We start from the raw sequence: 24,158 nt of genomic DNA on the forward strand, positions 1-24,158 counted from the left end.
ATGGGGGTTATGAGGAATGTGTGGGGCTCCAAAATATTTTAAAGAAAAAAAAACCTAAGCTAAGTTTGAAAAAAGTTGTACGTCTAAAGGGGGTTCAACATGTTTTAAATGTTACTAACTCTGAAACTGTGGAAGCTCAGAGTATTCAAGTCACCCTGGTGGATGACCCTCAGCCCCGGTCTGTTAGCTGTGATGAAATTATACAGTCCTGGGTAAAGGCTATGACACCTATATCCCCATCAGCTGATAGTTTGCGGCTGGAATGTATAGGTAGTGGCGAGATTACCCCACCTCATGTGTTTTCATCTTTAAAGGCCGGAACCCCTTCAGGCCCAACACCTGCCGTCGCTAGGGCGCGGTCTCCAGATTATGGATACCGTACACCGCCCCATACGTATTCCCATACAATCCCCAACAGTGAGAGGTATGCTGATGTTCCCCAAAATTTAGAACAGGACTTGGTGGTACCAGGTGTACCAACAGCCCCTGATTCTGAAACTGTTATAATAATTATAGACTCCCCTATAAAAGAACCTATTGTAGATTCTCCTGCTTTAGACCCAATACCGGCCACCGTTAGGCCGTGGTCTCTGGATTGTGTAGACCATACACCAGCCCATACGTATTCACCCACAATCCCCAACAGCGAGCGGTATGCTGATATTCCCCAAAATTTAAAACAGGACTTGATGGTACCAGATATACCACCAGCCCCAGCTTCTGAAACTGTTATAATAATTATAGACTCCCCTGTAAAAGAGCCTGTTATAGTTATCTCAGACTCCCACATAAAATTAGATTGTGAAGAATTTGTATATGCCTCCGTTATTTGTAGGTTAAATGATCCCCCTAAACCGCTAGATCTTTCAAGCACAGGGCCAAATGGTGTGAACAAACGGGTGTGTGCAGTGAACAATTTTCACAAGACTGATAAACCATTGTCTGACCTACATACTTTTAAACATGTTAACACACCAGCCGACAGGGTGACGGTTCCCGGCTATAAAAGGGGTGGCGCTGCTAAGCGGTTATTTGAGGTAAATTTATTAAATAGTAAAAAAGGAAAACATTTACCATATTTATATAAGAAAGTAAACCCATGACGCCAGAGGTATAGATTAAAGCATAAGTGTACTAAAAAAGCTTTAATTGATATGCGTAGACATGTTTGTAAAGCCTAACACCTTTTGTTCAACATGAAATCTAAAACCAATGCAATGGCTCTAGACTATAAAAAACAGCTTTTAAAAAAGAAACCTAGGACTGCTACAAAAGAGTTGACAACCCCCATAACCACATTAAGGACTAGGCTAGGTCTCGGGAGGTCCACAAACCGTGTAGACATAATAACACCCCCTAGCACCACAGGGAATGGTTTGGAAGATATGCATACACCCCCTCAGCCTGTAGACATACAACATTTACCTGTAAAAGGTACAGAGGCCTTGCGTTTAAAATGGCTTCGCTCTAGAAGGCAGAGGAAAATGTTTTTGAAACATTTAAAAAAGCAAAAGCTATCATTAGCTGCTGTGCAAAGAAACATTTAGAGCTTCACTCTCCAAAGACACCCGACACGTCTGATACAGAAACAGTTTTTTTCCAGAGTTTGAGGACATACCATCATGATATACCAAAATATAAAAGTGTTGAATACTATGAAGTTTTTCGTTTTATGAATCTAGATCGGATAACCTCAACAGGTCACGCACTATTACTGATAACAGAATCGGTTGAGAGGCTTGTTTTCCACATTTTGGAATCAGCTGGTCCTAATGACTTTGTCCAGATCCATTTAGACAGTTCTATTTTAAACAGACCTCTTTTTACCAGACAATTCTATCGCCAGGTGTTTGATGTTTTAGAGTTTTTAGAAAACATTGGACGTTTGCTACAAAGTAAGGCGTATCTTCTTGTAATGGAACCCTTAAGAATTGTAACTGTGATTGTTAGATATAGAGAGGGAGGTGTGTACAGGCCTTTAAAGAAAACACTCTACAGTATGGTTGTGGCTAAGAAGAAGTGCTGGCTTTCGGATTTTAACTATGGGGACTCAAATATATGTATGGCTGCCAGTATCATAGGTCTTCTGGAGCCTAGAACTGTTACTGACAGTTACCGACAAAGAAAGGCTTTAGAGGTCCACCAGACTCTGGGTATACCCCTCGATGGTTTTAATGAAGTGTGTCTATTTGAAGATTACTTTGGGGTGCCGATCAAAACATTTTATAATGAAGACCGGATTTGGAAATAATTTCCCCAGGGTGACACTTTTAATAAAAACACTGTCTACCTTTTACATCATGAGAAACACTATTACGACATTTTAAATCTACAAGGTTTTTTAGGGGTACAGAATGTATGCCCTTTTTATTGTCATATATACAACAATCAAGTGTCTCACAAATGTAGATTTCATTGTCACATGTGTTAAAGAGACGGGTGTCTTGTGATGGATGAATCGAAGTTTAAATGTCCCAAGTGTAAAACCTTTGCCCGGTCTAAAGAATGCCTTGAGAAACACATTGAGAAAGCAGCACAGGGTTTAGCCCAATGCTATTTGAAAATGGACTGTGTTTCATGCGGTCTCTTTATAAAGGCTAATCATGAATGCCGTGGTAAGATTTACCCTAGGTGTAAAATTGAAGTTGTTTCATTGGACGACCATTTGTGTTATATGACCATTCCAAAAGATGTGGCTAAAACTGAGGATTACATTGTGTTTGATATAGAATGTATGCAAGAGACAGGCATACACATCCCAAACTATGTTTACGCCAAACATTTGACGGGTGATAAGACGTGGTCCTTTTATGGTGTAGACTGCATTAAACCTTTTATTACTAATTTCATGGATCAAAAATTTAGGGGGTATAGCTTTTTGGCACACAACAGTCAAGGGTACGATTCTTTCTTTTTGATACATGAAATGATTAAAGAACGAGTAGCAGTCAAACTGATAATGCAAGGTGCAAAACTAAAACTTCTAGAGGTAATAGACTTTAGAATTCACTTTATTGACAGCTTAAATTTCTTGCCTATGAAGTTACGTAAGTTGCCTAAAGTCTTTGGATTTCCAGGGTCGAAAGATTATTTTCCACATTTTTTTAATACCCAGCAGAATCAAAACTATGTGGGCCCTATTCCCCCTGTGGAGTGTTATGGTTCAGAATTTATGATGTCTGAAGAAAAGGAGGCATTTCGAAAATGGTACTCAGAAGCCCGTAAAGATGTTTGTGATTTTAAGAGGGAGCTAAAAAGGTATTGTCGCGAAGATGTCAATAATTTGAGAAAAGCCTGTAACATTTTTAGAAACGGTATCATTGAGCTAACCCAAAAGGAGCACATTTTGAAACCCGATACTCCTGAGGAGTTAAAATATGTGACGTATGTAGATCCATTCACTTTTATCACGCTAGCTAGCATGTGTATGAATATATACAAGCAACTGTTTCTACAGCCTGAAACAAAAGCCCTTGTGTCAATCGACTTGTACCAGCGAAAACAAAAACGCTTTTCTACCCCTTCCATACAGTGGTTGATGAATGTGTCCCATCAAGATGGTATACCTATACAACATGCCCTGCGTGGAGGGGAAAAAAAGATTGGTCCCTATTTTTTAGATGGTTATGCGTGTTTAAATGGGGAAAAATTGGCCTACGAATTTAATGGTTGTTTTTTTCACAGGGGCCCCCACTGCTATAAGGAAAACGACTATAACACCATGATGGGATGTACTTATGACCAGCTACATAGAAGAACACTTTTAAAAAAGAATTTTCTTGAAAACAATGGTTTGCGTGTTATTGCACTTTGGGAGCACGAATGGAGAGATATGCTAAAAAATGATGAGGGGCTAAACAGTTTTTTAAAACAAACAAATCTACCAGAACCCTTAGAACCCATGATGCTCTTTTTGGGGGGAGGACTAATGCTGTTAAACATTACCACGAGATAGCTCCTGGTGAAAAGATAAATTACTTGGACTTAACCAGTTTCTACCCCTTTGTTAACAATTCAAAACCATACCCATTAGGACACCCCCAAATCATCTATGAAGATTTTAGAGATGTTAAACAATATTTTGTGCTGATTAAATGTCAGGTGTACCCACCTAAAAACTTTATTTTCTAGTGCTCCCTCAAAGAGTTTCTGGAAAACTAATGTTCCCGCTATGTATGACTTGTGCCACTACAAAGCAAACTGAAAAATGAACACACAGTGATGAGGAACGATCTATTACTGGTACCTGGTGCAATGTTGAGCTACAAGCGGCCTTGCAGAAAGGATACAGGCTGGGTAGGATTTATGAAATATGGCACTTTGGGAAAGCTACAGTAGAACTGTTTACAAAATACATTTGTCTTTTTCTTCGAGACAAACAGGAAGCGTCGGGCTATCCCGAAAGTTGCAAGGATGCTGAATATCGACAATGGTATATAGACAAGTATTACAAACACCAAGGGACACTGTTAAGACCCGAGTTCATTGAAAAAAATCCCTCTAGACGCCAGTTAGCTAAACTGTATTTAAATTCCTTATGGGGTAAATTTGCACAAAGAACCAACCTTCCAAACACAACCATTATAACGGACCCCAAAGAATTCATGGCTTATCTTTTTGACATGGGCTATGACATTTTAAGCTTACAGTTTATAGACGAGGAAACAGCGTGTCTTTGTTGGAAGTATGCCAAAGAGTACCCAACGTGCTCCAACAACATACACATTTTTATTGCATGTTTTACAACAGCCCATACCCGTTTGGAGCTATATAAAGTCATGGATGCCCTCCAAGAACGTTGTTTGTACCACGATACTGACTCAGTTATTTTTGTCAGCTCACCCGGTGACGAGGACCTGCCCCTGGGGGATTATCTAGGTACTTTAACAAGCGAACTAGCTCCGGGCGAACACATTGTAGAATTTGTTTCTGCAGGTCCCAAAACCTAGTCCTATAGGACATCCAATGGTGCTGTCTGTATGAAAGTAAAGGGTATCACTTTAAATGTAGTAACAGTATAAAAATTAATTTTGACAGTTTAAAGGAGCTAGTGCAGTAGTACTCTTTAAACAATATAACCAGAAATATCACCATTCAACAACCTTCAATAGTGCGAAAAAAGAAACAATGGGAGATTAGCAGTGAAACGCTGCAAAAAACCTTGACAGTAGTATTTGATAAGCGTGTGCTCACTGCTAATTACAAGACATTACCCTGTGGTTATTGAAAAGGGAACATCGTATACGATGGATACCCGGTTACAACACCCTTTTTCATGCATGTTAGCGGAACCTTCTAGCTGTGGTAAAAGCTATTTTATTAAACAGCTATTAGAAAATGCACCCTCGGTTATGAATACGATTCCTGAAAATGTGATCTGGTTTTATTCTTGCTGGCAGCGCTTGTATAATGAATTGGTGTCTAAAATACCACATCTGAAGTTTGTGGAGGGCTTACCAAATTCTTTGAATGACGACCGCTTGCTACCAGCAAATCTTGTGAATATGATTATTGTAGATGATCTTATGATGGAAGGAGGGCATAGCTCGGGAATCGAAAAAGCCTTTACACAATATTCACATCATCGGAACCTTAGCATTTGTTACATTGTTCAAAATGTATTCTACCGCGGAAAGGGCAACCGCTCGATAACATTAAACGCCAGTTATATAGTGCTGTTTAAAAACCCTAGAGATAAACACCAACTAACCGTACTAGCGAGACAAATGTACCCGGGTAAAACCCGTTTTTTTATGTAGGCTTTTGAAGACGCTACCTTAAAACCTTACGGTTACCTCTTGGTGGATCTAAAAACAAACACTTTGGAAGACTACAGATTGAAGGCCGGTGTTTTCCCTCCGGATATACCAGTGGTTTACGTACAAAAGACGTCTAGAAAACCCTGATGAAAAACAATCTTTTCTCATTAGCGACGACGACCATCTACCATGACGGCCCATATACACAGGAACTTTGCTCTTCTTAAAATGCTAGTAACAGCTCCACCCCAACAACGAAAGGCCATTTTGTGCTCAGGCTCTGATGATCTAGTATCGGCTATAGCAGAGGTTGCCTTCAACACTATAATCAACACTATAATCCACCCGGCAGCTAGGCGCTTTAAAAAAGAAAAAACGTCTCCTTAAAAAGCTGAGTAACAAGAGGTCGTCTATAAAAACCAAAAGAAAGCTTTTAAAACAATCTGGGGGTTTTATAGGCACGCTATTAGGTTTTGCATTGCCTCTGATTACTAGGCTTTAGGGGGTGGTTGATGGAGCATGCCCAAAAGATGTATTTGGTTGACAAACGCCAGCTGGAGGGTAGAAGTACTGCGAATTGGGAAGAAGCAGATATCCGAAAATCAGTCACTTTAAGGCTTGACTCTGAAATGCAAGAGCTTTTAAAACAGCATGATTTATCAGACTATGATAAGGTGGGGCTCTATTCAACTATTCTACGAAAATACTTAACATACTTTAGACAGGCTGAAAATTAGAAAAATAAACTGACGTTGTACATGCCTCCCGAAGACCCTGCAATTAGCTCTAAACCCTCCCTAGCTATCTCTGACCCGGATCCTATTGTGATGGAAGTTTTGGACACTAGTTATCGGAAAAATGCAGAACTTTTGCTGAACAAAATAGGGAGTGAAATAAATGTGGCAACATGGAACAACAAGGGAGAATTTGTTTATAAAGGAACGGTTGTTAAAGGATCAAATGTTCACGATTTAGTTTGCAGCATTAGCAATCCTCAGGCTTTTGGAAGACACACAAAACCTTGAGGGTGGGACCTGTTTATTCAAGTAGCTGCCGATTGTCAATCTGCCCGCAACCTTAATTGGAAATATGGGACATCGCAAACTGCTGGAAAATTTTTAAAGACTCTGAGATGAAACCCTTAACAGCAGCTATTGAATCATTTGAAATGTCAATAAAAAAACGAAAAAAAAAGAAATCCAGCAAACGCGCCTCTTCGTTTAATGTGTAACCTCTTTTTTTCTTTAACAAATTCTTTAACCGTTATAAAAATATGTATATACATGTATATGTTTTTTTTAAATAATATTAGCTTTCTATTCTATAAAAAAAAATACAGAAAAGGGCTATAATTACAATAAAAACATTATTCATACTTTCAAATGTGTTACGTCTAATAATTTCAATCATGTCTAACTATGCATGTTTATAAAATATTAAATAAATGAAAAATAAGACAAAAAAGACTTCAATTAAAAAGAAAATGTGTTTATTTATACGTGCACACAATTTTAAGGTTTAGTAACAAGGGTACATTTTTGCCAACGATCAAAAACATTTACAGGGGATGCCCGAAAGCTATTCTTATTCACAAAAGCAGTACCCATGACATCATTTTGCCGGAGGTCCAGTGAATAGGTGTGCATAACCCTTATCAGAGAGTGTTTCTCAGACATGTTAGATACAAAGTAACACGAGTGGTGTCCACACGTGATGGCTTCAGGATGTTGCACAGGTGTTCTATTATAATGTATGATGGGAGCTATATCCTTCACATAGTCCAGGATTGCGCCTCTGTATATGGGGTGTCTTGGGAAACACCCCAGGCTATCAAAGATGGTTATTGTATCCTTGTTTATAAACATACCTATCCAATGGGTGCCTTCCTGATCTTGGGGATCGGTGTTCGCCACAAGACTAATGGGTCGCTCATTAGTTATGTCTCTTGGAAGGTTATCACATGATTACACACCCTTGAATGTTTTCTTAGCGTGTTTGTCTTTACTTAGAAAACGTTTGATCTGGTAAGTATCCATTACATGTCGTACAATACTTGTCGTTGATTGTTGAGTTCCATAACTTAGTCAAATAGAGCCATAATAATTAGATTCACAGTGTTGGGTAAATTTGCAGCAAAGCGTACCTCTATACGTAGATTACCATTCCTAATCAGATTATAATGTGCGGTTGATGTATTATCAGGTCTCAAATCAAAAGCTAGCAGAGTATAACCCCCATCATAATCGTCACGGGGTATCACAAAACCTTTATCATGCAAGTGTTTACCGCTGATGGAGACAAGTCCCAAATACTCCCTAATTGTATTTTTTTGTTGAAAACTGGGGCTGTAGGCTTTAGACAGTATAACAACCCCGTCTTTAAAAAGAGCTGCGTAGTTGATGTTGTAATGTTTAAAATTAAAAGGGTTGCTGGCGTAAGCCCCAGAAAAAGCTTTGTTGTCCACAAAACCAATGATGATTATTTTCGGTAACTGCCCAAGGAATAAGTTATCTTGACTGGCGACACGGCTACCCGCTGAAACACTGAACATTTTCAAAGATGTCCGCTCCACCGGGTATTTTAAGTTTGATACTTGTAGAGCATCAGCATGAGCTAATCTGACCATGGGTGACACATTCACCCTTTTAATAAATAAACTAGCTGATACTATAATCAGCTTGTAAGCTTCAGCATCATCGCTGTCGAGGCAAAAAGCATCTTTATTTCTAGAAAGTTTAATTTTCAGATCAACGCCGTTCACCATTAGTTTCTCCTGGAAAAATAGATCGGAGTGTAGACGGCCTAGTTAATCAAAATTTCTGCTCCCTGTTGCATGTGCCGCTCTTTTTATAAACCTGGCATTAGCCCCATCTAGGGCATAATCCTCCATATGGCCTGCTGTGTCCTCATAGAAAAGCCACGCTGTAAGTTGAGTCTCCAAAGCGTCATTGCTGTAGTTCAAAATGCTTTCTATATAGGCCCTATAGGCGTACATGTTGTCGCACTGTGTAATCAGACGGTCGCCTAGAGTAATATCCACCTGATTAAAGAGGGTAGCCACAGGGTAAGCAATCATAGCAACTTTAGCCATTGCTGGGATAGCTGATCCATCAGCCTTTGTTATTTTACAAGTGAGGTAAAGTAACGTGTCATTTAAATCCAGGTACATCTCTGTTGAGCCTGATATGTAAAACTCTATAGGCGCTAGCGGAGATAGTGCAGCAAGGGGAGCCACTTCAATAAAAAAGCTGTTTTCAATGCTAGTTTGTTTCGGGGGTACAGCAAACAGATCGAGTTCAGATTTGACACATTCCCCTGACGCGCAATGGATAAACGCCATCTTTTAGAAAATATTGATGCCACGGCTAGTTTTATTCTTCTAGTTCGATCTGTTCTTGCAAGTTCTTTTTCTCTTCTGAGTGGTTTTCGTTGCTGATCCTGGTTTTTTAGGCGGCCCTGGAGGCCCCCATCTGTGCAATGTTTTCCTTTTTCTTTTGTTTGTGTTTTTTTTTCACATAAACCAGACCAGAACCCTCTTGCAGTGGTTGGTTAAAACAATTTGCGATGGAGGTTGTAGCTTTATACACCACATCCTTAGCAATATTTGTAGCTGCTATTTTCACATGTGGTTTGGCTAATTCAAACCCCTTTTGTAGAAATGGCATAGCCCTTCGAGAGAGGCTTCTAAAAATACTTCCTAAACCCGCTCCATACATAACGGGCTCCCCTTGAAAGTAAGGTTGATTGCCATAACCAGCTTGTCAGCAGTAATAATCCCTATACCCTAATACTCCCTAATAATTCCTAAATACCATGTTTTTAATAGTCTTTTTCTCTCCTAGGACGGAGGTGTAGTTTCCCTAGGACCTTCCCGTATTTAAATGACACCAACTCCCCCTGATCATCCCTTTCTGTATATTGATGGTGTCAAAATGACTTAGAAACCGGTATATAATCAGGTTTAACATATTGTATAATGACAATGCCATTATTTTCACCTTTCACCTGGGCTGTTCTCATTAGGGGGGCGTAGGAGTCACCGACCCTTTGATATTCTACTATATCACTGTAGATCATAAGACTGTAAAAGCCCCCATCAATATCAGCACATGTTCTGTCCAAATCTTTAGTACTTTTTACATGTTGAACGGTTCCCAAAACCCGAAAAAGTTTCCCAGTACATATAAACTCAGTGGTAAAATCTGTCGATTTTAGAAATACTTTTCTCTGTACCTTATCCAGAAAAAACTGTATATCAGAATAGCGTTCAATGTTTGCGAGACTTTCATTGATAGCCTCTAACAAAGCTTGTATACTGCTGTAAAATCCAGGAGGAAAGCCGGCGTGTAACAGTTCAATAGGACCTTCACGCTGGATGGTAAATTTGACCTCTCTTTTAGACACAGTGTCCCAGGTATGGGGGTATTGAATCTCCATTAGACCCGCTTCCCACAATCCTTGTAACTCAACAGGTTTGGCCATTTTAACACAATTATTTGATATTTAATTGTTGGGGAATGTATCTTAAGAAGCGTTACTGGGTAAGGTGATATAAAATCCACTGCTTTCCATCTTCACAGGGAGCGCCTTTGCTTTGTAGATCCTTTAGAGATGACGCGCTAACCCAACTGTTAAATTTCTCAGGCCCCCAGACTTTGTTTTTTATTTCCTTTACCTTTACTCTGAAGAATTTTCTCAATCCTATAAAAGCATTGGGGATCATTGGTGACCTTCTATAACTCTTCGGTGTAAAGATTACCGTTCACACCATCACCATCATAATCAACCAGCTGGTAGATGTAAACCCCCTCTTCCACAGACACTTTGGTCACTATAAATATTTCATCAGTAAATGATTGCTGATACCCCTTTGTAAAGACACCTTTAAGCTTTGAAACTCGGACATGGTCCCCCACTCGAAAGGATGGTTTCTTGACCTTCTTCGCTACCATGTCAGCATACAGGTTTTTCCAAACGGTTAGGGAATTTTCATACGTTACAGAATATTGAGTAATTTTTATAGATCGATGATAGCTATCGTTGTGCACCTCTATAAAACGTTGTAATACGTCCACATAACGATGTGAATTCTTTGCTGTAAAAAATCTCCATACCTTAGATTTCAAGGTTCTATTAAAGCGTTTAACAATAGCAGCCTTAACCTCATTGTACTTTATAAAATGATAAACATTATGTTGTTTTAAAAGATTTTGGAAGGGCCTATTTAAAAACTCCTTGCCGGCATCCGTTTGTAATTTTACAGGCACCCCGCCTTTGCTAAAAACATGTTTGAAAGTTGCCGTCACTCTTGATCCGGTTTTATCCCTCAAAACCTCGGCAAAGGCGTATTTTGATAAAATATCAATAACTGTCAGGGTGTACTGCGCCCCATCGTTCTGCTTCATAGGTCTGCAAATCAATTAAATCATACTGCCACTGTGGGTCTCTTTGGGAAACCACTGTTCTTCTTCTTTTATATAAGAAAGGGGACAGGTCAGCCCCGGTCAATTACCGCCCAATCGCCTTGTTGGACACTATTGGAAAGATCTACGGGTCGCTTCTCCAAAAAAGCTTTCAATCATGGGCCAAATCAGCAGAATGTAACGATCCCTTCCAAGCGGGCTTTATGAAAAACTGCGGAACCCAAGTCAACATATTGATTCTCAGCATTTTGAAAAGCAAAGTGATCGAAGGATCCGGGAGGATCTATTTAGCCTTCATAGACCTTACCCAGGCTTTTGACCAGGTCGATCGAGAGCTGCTATGGAACAAACTATCTACATGGAACTGCCCGCCATCATTATTGGCACCGATTAAAGCTCTCCATACAGAAACTTCTATGAGAGTAAAATTGAACCGTCAAGGGTTACTTTCTGAAGCCATATCGACCTTCAGAGGAGTAAAGCAGGGCTGTCCCCTTGCACCGACCCTGTTTATCTCCTTTATGGGGGACTTGAAAGAAAGCGCAAGCCAGATAAGATCTTTTCCACCTAAAATTGGCCAAACACCTTTAGCCAGGCTTCTTTACGCCGACGATATTATCCTTCTCGATCAAACAGAAATTGGTCTACAAAGGCAACTTAACAACTTGGCCTCGTATATATCCGCTAACAACTTGGAAATCAATAAGGAGAAGACGAAAATCTTGAAAATAGAAAAATGCCAGGGAAAGAAGCAAAGAAAAAAATCAAGGTGGAACATTGACAAAGTACCCTTGGAGAGTATTAAAACCTATAAATATCTCGGTGTAATGATTGACAGCTCCAAATCTGAACTCGCCATGCAGCACCATCTGTGGGACAAAACCCGAAAACTAACAACACAGGCGATGATCATAGATAGGAAGTTCGGACGCTTCTCGTTGATACCGGTGCTCAAATTCTACAAGGGTAAGGTAGTTCCTTGCCTGGTCTACGGAGGCGATGCCCTTCCTACCCTCCCGAGGGCTTTATGGGGTAAACTGGAGCGGTACTTCTGGAGGAAGGTCCTCCAGCTTCCAAACTCGGCACCGATTGCAGGTATCAGAAGGGAGCTGGGTCTTCGATCGCTGAAAGCAGCCAAAGAGGCAGGAGAAATGTCACTATTTAGGAAAATACTTATGCCCGAGTCCCCTCCGCTATACAACCTGTTAAATACAGAAATGAGCAGCAACACCTGTAAGATGCTGTCCACATGGGCGTCTAAACAAAGAGCTATTCTTGAGAACATCGCATGCACAGAAGAGACATTGATTGGTAACCCAGTCAAAGTAAAAAAAAAATGGACCAAGAGGACTGGGTTGAAACCCACACAATGGCCGAAAAGAACAAACTTCTAAAACATCTTCCGTCTCAACCTAAAAAATTGGATGCGATTCCTGAAATAATCAAAAGATTTCCGGATAGAGCTCTCCGCTCAACCCTTTTAAGGGCGAGATTAAATCTTTTGCCTACCAACGAAATACGGGCCATAAGAGGCCTTTCTGACTCAAACCTCTGTCGACTGTGTAATACACAATCCGAAAAGGAGTCAGTGAAACACCTTCTCATGAGTTGCCCAAAGACCATCAAATGGAGAAAAGCGTTCTTAGGTCCTCTACTAAAACCCTTTTCACAGTACGATGAAGAAGTGTGGTGGTCCCGTTTAATGAGTGGCTCACGGACCACGTGGTCTATAGCAACAGCCAAAATTCTCAATGCCGCGCTGGAGGAGTGTGCAAAGAAAGGTTTGGTCAACGTCAGTGAATAGTACTGAATTGAACTGAACCGAACAGTTAACTGAAAAAAACCCACAAACGGACGGGCTAACAAGAAATAAACATTCGAAAAAAGAAAAAAAAAGAAAAAGGAAATTAAGTGGAAAGAAATGAAACGTAACAACAATTTTGCAAAATCATAAAAATGATAAAAGCAAAACAAAAAAAAACAAAAATAATAACGTTTTCTAGCATTTTTATGAAGACTATATGCCTCTTCACCAGATAACCATTCCTTAACAGCTCCGCGTGTGATAGGTTTCTTGTCATGTTGTAGTTTTTTATAAAGAGCATCAACACCCCCATAACTGCCAATGCCGCTTTCATCATAATAGCTTTCATGCATGCATCCATAAGAGCTGTTCAACGCTGAAACACTTCAAAAAATAAACAAAGGCATAATGGGTGAAAGATGATTTTATTACAACTCTTATACATATAGCGTCTGACACAACTTTCTGATATTTTTTCTGCAGCCTTATAAATAGCATTATACAAAATTCCCCAGACTTGAGGCATTTAAAAGTTCATACAATTCGCAGTCCTGTAAAACGTATCCTTTAATGCTAAAGTAATGTTCATACAATTGCTCCAAAAGCTGCTGTAATACCTCTCTAGGGTGTAGGTATAAAGAACCCATATCATATTTGTACAGATGCCAGTATTCATCCAATACAGGGAGCCAAGTGTTGGTACATATGTTACCTATACACATCAAACTTTTACAAAACGGCTCTGGTCGGGGGGTAGGTATCTGTAGATATTTCAGGGTATCTGGGGCAATTTCCGATATCCGCTCTTTCATCACAGCATATAACAGTTTTTCCACACATACACGGCCAGGTTTCAGTTTACGATCCACACGCTTTGCTGACCTTCAGAAATCTTATCCTAGAAACAAATATACACATATAAGAAACAAACTCTGGATATTTCTTCTCTCTTTAAAACAGTTTCCGGCGTGCTACACAACGCTTCAGGGGATTCCCAAAACTGTACAGGTCACAAAAATCTTTATCCATTAAACGGGCTACCCTGTTTTTAAAAAGCACAGGACCAGCCACTTGTAAAGATCTCAATTTTTTCTCAGGATTGTGGCAATGGTATATTTGTATCCATGTTTTAGATAAAACACTCTCCACACTAGCATGTACGCGCATGCCCATGTCTTTATATACAGCTTTAAGCAACTGAAAAGCTTTATATGAATTCAACATAAACCATATCCGACGTATTGTTCTAGAGTGATAATTCGGAAGTAAACAGTCATGAGCATCCTGTTGCGGGTCATCGCACTTATATCCATAGCACCAGCGGTAATAATCATGCTTCAAGCATACTTTCACTACACAGGCCGCAAAAGCCTGACCAGCTGAGGTTTCCAAAAAAGTCATAGTTTCCTCTTCTTCTTCATCAGAACTTTCAAAGCGTTTTAAACAAACACACTTCTTACACTTATTACGGGCTTGTGTTGCTGGACTTTCAATCATTTTTTAACAGCAAACACAGTAAAAATTGACGGTATTAAATGAAGACCGCTGACTTTCAGCACCGTCAACTTTATCTGCTGTTTTCTGCAATTCAAAAAAGAAAGAAATTTAACTCTTCAATATATATTTTTACACATAGTTCACACAAACACACCCTTTTCATACATACCAAATTGCACAGAACAGGTCCCTCCGCTTCCGCCTCCATAGCAACAGTGGCATCCATAGACAATCCGGCCTCCACAGCATCAGCTGTCTCCATAAACAGCCTATCTACATCAGGACTTGTTTCCAACTCCGGGGGCATTGCCACCCCTGGAAACAGCTCGTCCAAAACCCCCAGGTCCGCATACAAGGGCTCTTCAAGAGTCTTCATAGATTCGTCCATAGGCTTCAGATCGGCCTCTGTATAGTCTGCATCCATTATACCAGCCTCTACACCATCAACATCTTTAAAAGGGTAAGAATCAGGAGGTGTCATATCACCAACATTCATCATTCATTAAAAAAAATGCCCTGGCTCAACTCATCCTCATACGCCATCCCACTACCAGCGGGACATTGCGATTCCTCATCAGCTACAGGATATATTGTTGTTGGACTTCTAGGACTATCAGACTTTTCAGCGGTGTTGCAGGCGTCTTTCCCTACGGTATTCTTAGAGTAGTTGCTGTAACGCTTCATGATTCAGGGGTATTGCTAGCGTTATGCAAATAGTACAGTCAGTCTCCAAGAGCGCCGTCTACCTCTCTCCAGAGCTCCTTCTCTATATATACACCTCACTCCGCCCCTATGGGAGGGAGCATAACTACATCACCCCCACAATGCTCCCGGCCTGCTCCCCGGACATCACAACTTCATACCTACATCATCTCCCCAGAGCCCTGGACCTTGACACAGTCGGGATGTCACAATCCCTGCTGGGCCACGCCTAGCCCCAAAATCATAGCTCACCCACGACATCACTGCCGGGAAACGCCCTTTCCTACGCCTGCACTTCCCCGAACACAAAACATGACATCACTATTAAGTTAGGCCTTAGGGGAAACTTCAGGGACACGCCCGTGATGTCACAATCCCTGCTGGGCCACGGCTAGCCCCAAAATCATAGCTCACTCCACGACATCACTGCCGGGAAACGCCCTTTCCTATGCCTGCACTTCCCCGAACACAACACATGACGTCACTATTAAGTTAAGCCTTAGGGGAAACTTCAGGGACACACCCGTGATGTCAAAATCCCTGCTGGGCCACGCCTAGACCCAAAATCACAGCAAACACCACAGCATCACTTCTGGGAAACGCCCTTTCCTACGCCTGCACTTCCGGGACACCTCGCATTACGTCACTACAGCACAGGGACATCCGGTAAGGAGGGACTTCCGTTACCATGGACACCCCAGAGAGGCGGGACATCCGGTTAGGGCGTGGTTACTGCCTGTCAGTTGATGAAAGGTATATGATAGCACTACTCTGGCTCAGTCTCCCATTACACTCTCTAGCAAGCAGAGGCATTACTATGGTGGGGGATGGCTGAGGGGTGTTATAGCCCTGGGTCCTTTGGTTGTAGCCCTGCATAGAAGCATAGGGGCTACAACAGACCTGACATTGGCGTAGCCCTGGATCTTTTCAAGACATAGCAACACCCCTGCTAAGTAACATCCTGCTTCTCAGGAACACCGGCCTGACTCCCTCACAGCTGGTCTCTTTCTGCCTCCTTTTGCACTGGCTCAATGATGTTAGGCATTAGTTGGGCCCTTTCTTTATTACTCCCGATTACAGGGTTGCTCCCACTTCCACTGCATGTGATTCCACTTTCTTCCCATTTTTTTCGAGTCATGTGTTAAGTGTTCTCAAATGACTTGGTCTCACTAAGGGTTGGATTGAGAATGACTATGGGAATCAAGGCCATAAATAGTCCAGCCCCAACTTAAAATGAGCCAAGTTCGCTCTGGCAGTCCCGCGGTCCCCCCTGGTCTGCCGGTAACTGACTTGCTGCACCTGTTGTCTCCTCTCACCTCCATGCACTCACAAGCACTTCTTGCTCTCTGCACCCATGTTCCCACTTGCGCCCTGGACCTCCCAACCACTGGGGTGCAAGGTTCAAGCATCTCTTGCTCCAGACGCGGGATAGAGGAGTACACTCTGTGTGAAGCACTGCATGTAAATGAACTTTCAATGAGCCTCATTACAAGTTTGGCGGTAACCGTTAAAAGCGGCAGTAACAGAATTAGCGTTGCCAATACTGCTCTGCCGGGTCATGAGCCGGCGGAAATACCACCAACTGCAAAATCAGCCAGTGCTGTTACGGCTGGCGCTACTACAGCCAGCGCTATTGCAGATGGCCACACGAGCCGCAAACACAGCCGCATCACAAGTCCACGTACAGCGGTATTAGCGTCCAAAACCGAAGAGCCCAACCAAGGCATGCACCAATCCCCAGGGTTGGGCGCTCACCCTGGACCCTCACCGACAGCCAGTTTGCCACCCTGTACCACCTGAACAGGGAGATCATGACAGAGCTGCTCACCACAATACGGGACGACATAGGGAACAGGATCAACATCTGGACAGCTGTGCCCCCACTGCTGAAGCTAGTGTCTGTCCTACAATTCCTTGGAACTGGCACCTTCCACCACGCTGTGGCCATGATGCACGGCATGGCAGAGCCCACATTCTGCGCAGTGTTGAGACAGGTGCTTGAAGCCCTCCTGCGGCAAGTGCAGCACCACATCTCACTGCCTACCAACCCAGCCCAGGTCAATGATATAAAGGCACCAATTCTATGCTGTTGCCCAAATCCCAAATGTGATCGCTGCCCTGGACTGTACCCATGTTGCATTGGTGGTCTCCAGGCCCACAGAGCAGTGTATCGTAACCGCAAGCACTCTACTCACTGAAGCTCCCTACTCACTGAATGTGCAGGTGACCTGCAACCCCAACCTGTACATCACCCACTGCTGTACCCGCTGCCCTAGTTCCACACTGCCAGGATACATGGAGAGGCACAGAGTACAACACACCTGGATAGTGGGTGAGGAAAAATGCTAGCACGCATGCGCTGCAAAGTACATGTCCAAATGGGGGTTGGTATGCGAATATCTACACAAAGCATGACATGACTGTCATGACCAGTAATCCTAAAAAGCAGACACCTGTATACTTCAATCCATCACTGGGGGCTTTGAGACATGTGAGGAACACTAGCCGGACTAAAACCCAGGGCAAACAAGAGAGGGCCACCTGGGCCCTGTCCTGGCACCGTTGGCGCCAGGCTCATAATAATGGACTCAGAAAACTGTCAAACAGAACTATTACAGGCGGTCAGCAGCCCAAAATTCCATTACTTGCGGTATCAGGGATAGGTGTGGCAGGCAAGGGTGTGTCAGGCAGAATGTGCTACAAGGCCTTGGGCATGGCAGGGCCTGGCTATATAAACCCCACCCAGACTTTGCAACGCGCTTCGTGTTAATCTGCCTATGGCAGCAAAACGCTCACCGCTAAACTCGGGTCCACGCAGAGGAATCCTGCAACAACCAACGTGTGCTCATAGCTTACCTGAATACTTACCCTGTGATCCTCGGCACCTGCAGTGGACCCACGTTACTCGCCGTTGCATGCTACAGCTGATTCAGCATTCCGGCATAGTCTACAATATCCTACGTCTTTGGATGTCTGTCCGCAGCTGTGCCCGCATCTACAAAGGAAAGAAAGCAAACAAGGTCATTCAAGCTGAACCGGAGGCCGGCTCGGAACTTTGCAAGCAGAATCCCCTACGCGCAACCTCACCACACGCACAGCCTCCATCACTGGCAATAAGCTGAAACCTGGGACCAGCTTAGACATCACAGGCAGCATTTCTGCACTCCTGGCTACATGCACTTCTTCCGACACATACCATTTAAAAGGAGCTTGTCGGGAAAGAACGAACATTATACATCAGGGAACAAGGAACAAGGGAACAAACATGAACCCTCCAGAGGACACGGATGGATGACATTTGACCACATTTAGGAATTTGACTATTCTACAGAACTGCACAGAACAGACCCTCTGTACAGAACGGACCCTCTGTTGGGCAAAAGGCAAAAGAAAGGATAATAGAGAAATTGCAAATAACCAGTTGCAAATAAGCAATACGAAGTTCTGCCACAGCGGTACTGGACAGCTGGCCAAATTGCGCCGGATCAGTGAAGCAACTCAATCCAAAGAATATTGTGCCCCTGCCACAGCGAGCTGGACGGAGAGCTCACCATCAAAATATCTAAGGTGAGCAGTCTGCTCCACGGGGCAACCAGTGAACTCACACCTGGGGGCACAGGGGAAACGGGGGCCACAGGTGAAAGACGCCAATCCACTCATACTCATTCTATTCCTATCAGGAGCTGACCCGAGGAGCTGACTCTAGGCCAGTCTTAGAGGCATAACTGCGCAGGACCCGACCAGCTGACGATGCCCGCGCTCGACGCCCCTGCAGAGACAAGGTGAGCGTAACAGAACACGAAGCCTCTCCCGAACCTCCGCCCGGCGTTATGGAAACCTCAGACACCACAGACCAGTTAGGGCAGCTGTTGGGGGAGTTGCGGGCCGAGGTGCACGCCGCGCGACAAGAGACCAACGCCCTGAGGAGAGCACTCATCATGAACCGGGATCGCACCGAAGACCTAGCTGGACAGCTATTGCAGACGCATGTGGGCCAGGCCCCGCTGCCAAGTTCCATTCCATTCTCCTCGGTCCCACAACCCACGCCAGTGCAGGTAGTGCTTCCAGGTGCAGTACCCCTGGACCCGCCCGAACGCTTCTCAGGTGATCCTAACAAATACACAATTTTCATGAACCAGTGCCGTCTGCACTTCTTATGTCGGCCTGGGGCATTCCCCAATGACCAGTCAAGGGTTGCGTTCGTGCTCTCATACTTGGGAGGCAGTGAAGCGGATTGGTCAATCACTTAGGTTAACCAAGATGACCCTTTGCTCCGCGATTTCGCTGGGTTCCAACGTGAGCTGGAGAAACTGTTCACCCGCCATACAAGAGGCCAGGCTCTGGATAATGAGCTGCTGTCCCTTCGACAGGGCAGTCAGGATCTGTTGACTTATATATCCACCTTTAACAGGCTTGTAGCCAAGACCAATTGGCTTGGACCAAGGCATTGTGGGTGGAACTAGAGGTTTACGGGGTGAGCTGAAAGATGTCTTGACCCAGGTGGTGAACCCCCCCCCCCACCGAGGCTTGTGCTGAGTACATCGACCTGGCGGTGCAACTTGATCACAGACTGCAGGATCGGAAGACTGACTGAGCCCGGTCAGAAGGACGAACGGTTTACGTACAGCCCAAAGAAAGCCAGGTTCGGCAAAGTGAGAATCACCCAGAGCCCATGCATATTGGAGGACTGCGGAACCCCCTCACCAAGGCTGAAAGAGAGAAGACAGCACCAGCTATGCTTGTACTGTGGCAAACCAGGACAGTTCCTTCGGGAGTGCCCAGTGAAACCACCCAGGAAGACCATGGGAGCCACTGACAAGCAGGGCCGATCTTTGCGTCAGGCAGCCCAGGTGGCTGCCTGACATCAGTCAGCCTCTAGGGGGCGCTGCACCAACAGTCAGCAGTGCTAGAATACACGTGTAACACGTTCATTTCCTAACATTATAAAAGTGAATGTGCCTGTTCATTTTTATAATGTTAGGAAACGAACGTGTTACACGTGTATTCTACCACTGGCACTGCTGCAGGCTGTGGCCTCGGCCAGGGCAGTTTGTAGTCCATTTGGTGCCCAGGGCGAAACACTAGGAATGCGCCCCCCCCTGCACCGCATCCCATGTGCCACTCCCACCGCACCCCGCGCTCCACTCCTGCCGCACCCCGCGCACCACTCCCACCGCACCCCACGCACCACTCCCACTGCACCCTGCACGCCATTCCCAAACGACACCGTTAAGGAACTCCTACCCAAAGTCAAACAGTCCGTCACACAAGGAATAATGAGGACTGGGCACACCAACGAAGAGACCATGAACATGGCACAGGATGCAGTATATACCACCAACAAAGAACACAAGATGCTGAAGGGGGTTTGGAGGCAACCTAAGCCAAAAGGGCAATGACAAGGAGACACCTAAACCCAATAAACAATCACTTTAACATTCTTTGAATGGGAATCAAGGGTTATGCTTTGATACAGTAAAGTCTTGACTGTTGTAAGGATACATGGACCGGAATTATTTATTTATTTATGCAATGTTTGTCGGGTACCTGCATATTTATTTATTTATGCAATGTGTGTCAGATACAGGTATCCGACAAACATTGCATAAATAAATAAATTATCCATCTCCATGTACCCGACAAACATTGCATAAATAAATAAATGAATAAATAAACCGGTTCGTAGCTTAAAGAATATTTATTCAGCAACACTGGTCAAAACTATTATCCGCATAGTGAAGTAACTCACCACCAGTGCCATGGAAGTGGTTTAAAGTGTAATTGATATATAGTTTAGAAAAGAGGCGGCATGAAAGAAATAGCGCTGCTTTAAACTATTATTTTGACAATTTTCTGGGCTTGCAGGGACGCACCATGGGCCCAAACGGGTTGGGGCCTACGGTGCATCCCTGCAAGGCACGCACACTCCCCACAGCCCACTGCACCTCCCCTCCCATCTCAATGCCAGCACAAAACCATTTAGCGACTAATGGGCCACCATTAGCAGTTTCCTGCCGGCATTGTGATGGAAGGGGCTGGTCTTAGCTGCAGGGGGACCTAAAGTGTTTTTATTGGTGTGCTTATGCCCCCCACCCCAAGTGGTGCAAAAGTGGTCAGAGGGAGCCTCTGACTTCTGTAATGTCACGTAGTACGTTTGTACTATGTGACATTACAGTCGGAAGGGGCAGTGCCAGCACCTGACCTCCGGACCTTTCCCCACGTCAATGCGCCACCCTACAAACTGGGGAATTCCATCCCCTCCAGAGGCTCCAGAGACAAGGGCAATTGCGTCCCCCGGGGCTATTGCACCCCAGGCAGTTGCCCATCTCGTCCGGGCCAAGAAACGGCCCTGGCCTCGGCCCTTAGGCAGGGCAGGGCAATTGGCAAATAAATTAGCAACATTTGTTGCTTTATTAACTTCCCCTGGCCCCGGGTGGCGCCGGCGCTGCTGGCACCAGCCAGGCCCATGGGCGCACGTGCAGTGTGTCCTCCTCCAGGCTATGGGCGCGCACTGACACTGAAGTGTGGATCGATTGGGGCTGGCTGGTGTTGTTGGCCCCGGCCATTACAGAAAAGAGGAGCGAGTGGGTCACTAAATCCTGAAGTTGTTCCCATCTCAAGCACACACTGCCAAGCAGCAGCAGAATCAGCAAATACAAACAGTTGCTGCATTCTGCCTTCGCTGACAGGCTTTGTTTCAGGAAACCCAGCAGTAACTACAGAATGCCGAGGCAAGCACAGTTTTTTCCTCCTGCTCCCATCTGCGCAGGTGAGGCCTATTGCTGCATAGGCGTTTTATTTATTTTAAAATGGTATTGCGGAGATGACTGGGCCATCCAAGAACAGCCTCTGGAGGCCACAAAGCTAGACACTTTTGTCAAGGATCAAGTAGTCACGAAAAAGGAAGCGAGCACTGGTGGTGGACTCTCCTCAGGAGATCAAAAGGCCAGTTCTCGGAAGACCTGGGCAGAGTGTCACCATCAGCAGATCTTAGACAGTTGCACATTCCAGCAGGGTTGGATTGGTCGGTCCATTGGCCGGGCCAAAATCACTTCGAGGGCAAGGCCCTGGGGGCCGGTACCACACTTGGGCCGGTTTGGGGGTTACTACACCCCCCTAGTTCCCGCTCCTGAGCATATTGTTCATCGTTCCCTCTTTCCTGGGCATGCACTGCTGACTTCATTTTAGTGCAAGAGTTTCATACATTTCACTGTTCGCTCAGACTTATCTTATACTCTTCTTTATCGTTGTGCTTCTTTTGTTTGGAATAGCAATCACGCTAGTCTAACGAGATAAACAAACACCTACACAAACGCGCTTTGTGAATGATGGTGTGAAGGATGGATGTAGGCGCTGGACCAAAAGCTGAACGAAGTCTGCACAGCAGCTGGCTTGGGAAAGCGACTCAGCAACTACAGTAGAAACCGTCTCCATGGACGGTTGGCCCGTCTTCCATATAATGCAAATACCCAGACTTGTAGGATGCATGCTTCACTTTCTTTGTTCCATTGGGGGTGACATGCTGTGGCATCAATTCATGGCCTTTAAAATACCCTGCATGGTGCAGCTTCTGATCTCCTTTAACACAAACGCTGGGAAATGGCCATGACTAGCTAATGCCACATTCATCAAAGCCAGGTCTCTAAAGAATGGTTCAAGTGTTGGGGAATCACCTGCTCACACTTTCTGTCGTGTGACCAACCAGTGCGCAGAAGATGTTTCAGAGCGTGGGGCTCTTGATGCCACCCATTTCTGCATTTGATACACTAGCAGCTAAACACACCCTGGGGAGGCAGCTCCTTCTGCATTGTCCATTTCTCTCCCAAGCTCGGGACAATGTTCTTTACCATAATAGAGAATGTGAAAAAGTGCAGGGCTGCAAGGCTGCAAGGCTGGGGGGTGAGGGTGGAGGGCAAAGCGCACTACGCTTGGGGTACACTGGAGATGCTTCCCCTGATACCCGCAGTACTTCAAGTCCCTTGAAATGAAATTCGTCTATACACTGCACAATGTGCAAGGGCCGCTGTTATTCAAGCAGCATGTGACTAGTAATTTGCAAAAAGTAAACTTAACGAGTCCCAAGAAAAGGTCACCTTCCACCCTTTAAGAATTTGATTGTTTTTGTTTTTATGTTGTGATGGTAGACATCATTTTTCTTTGCGATCTTACAGTTTCATGGTGCTGTCAGGAGCTAAAATGAGTGATCACGAAGGAAACATTTAAGAATTTTGAGAGTTCACAAGCATGAGCGAAACAATCCCCAATACTCAAACTGCCATTTTTCTGCCGCGGTAATGCACTGCAGTGTGTTCCAATGTAAAGTCGACATTGTAATGTCATAATTTACAAACACCACCTCTCCAACATTAACATTGGGAGCTATGTTGAATTGTACATGCATGTTAACTCTCTGCATATGTTTAAAGTAGACTTTACCACTCACATGGAGTAGTGATATTGTTTACGTGTGTCCCTTCTAAATATATTTAACTTCCTGTGAAATATTTGATGCAATACTGTCGGGTGTCTTGACGAAGGTTCAAGTTATTATGCTGCAACATTTGGTGCTGTGGGCTTAGAAAATCCAAGATGGCCGAAAAGCCCACATTTGCGCCAGAATCCAGGAAAACCGCGCAGTTTTGCGCACACCAAAATGGTCGCCTGACCTGCCACCCACCAGTGCGAGCGTGATGGGCCAGAAGCGCCATGAGTGAAACATGGTGCCAAAGGAATAACAGCAGTGCCTGTTAGCTCAAAAAGTGCTTTGAAATCACCTTTGTTTCTCTGAAATAGAAGCTAAAAATGCCTATTTTAAACATTGCAAGATATTCAAAAATCTCACTGAACACCAGCAGACATTTGGCAGAATGTAGTCTTGTGTGCATACAAAATCTGGAAAGATGAAGAGCCTTAAACAATGTTTAAAACAAAACTTGCTGAGCTGTGGATGTCAGCAGCTTAAGTGAAATGGGA

This window comes from Ambystoma mexicanum, chromosome 3p (assembly GCF_040938575.1).
Source record: "Ambystoma mexicanum isolate Mex_15411 chromosome 3p, UKY_AmexF1_1, whole genome shotgun sequence".
NCBI lineage: Eukaryota > Metazoa > Chordata > Amphibia > Caudata > Ambystomatidae > Ambystoma > Ambystoma mexicanum.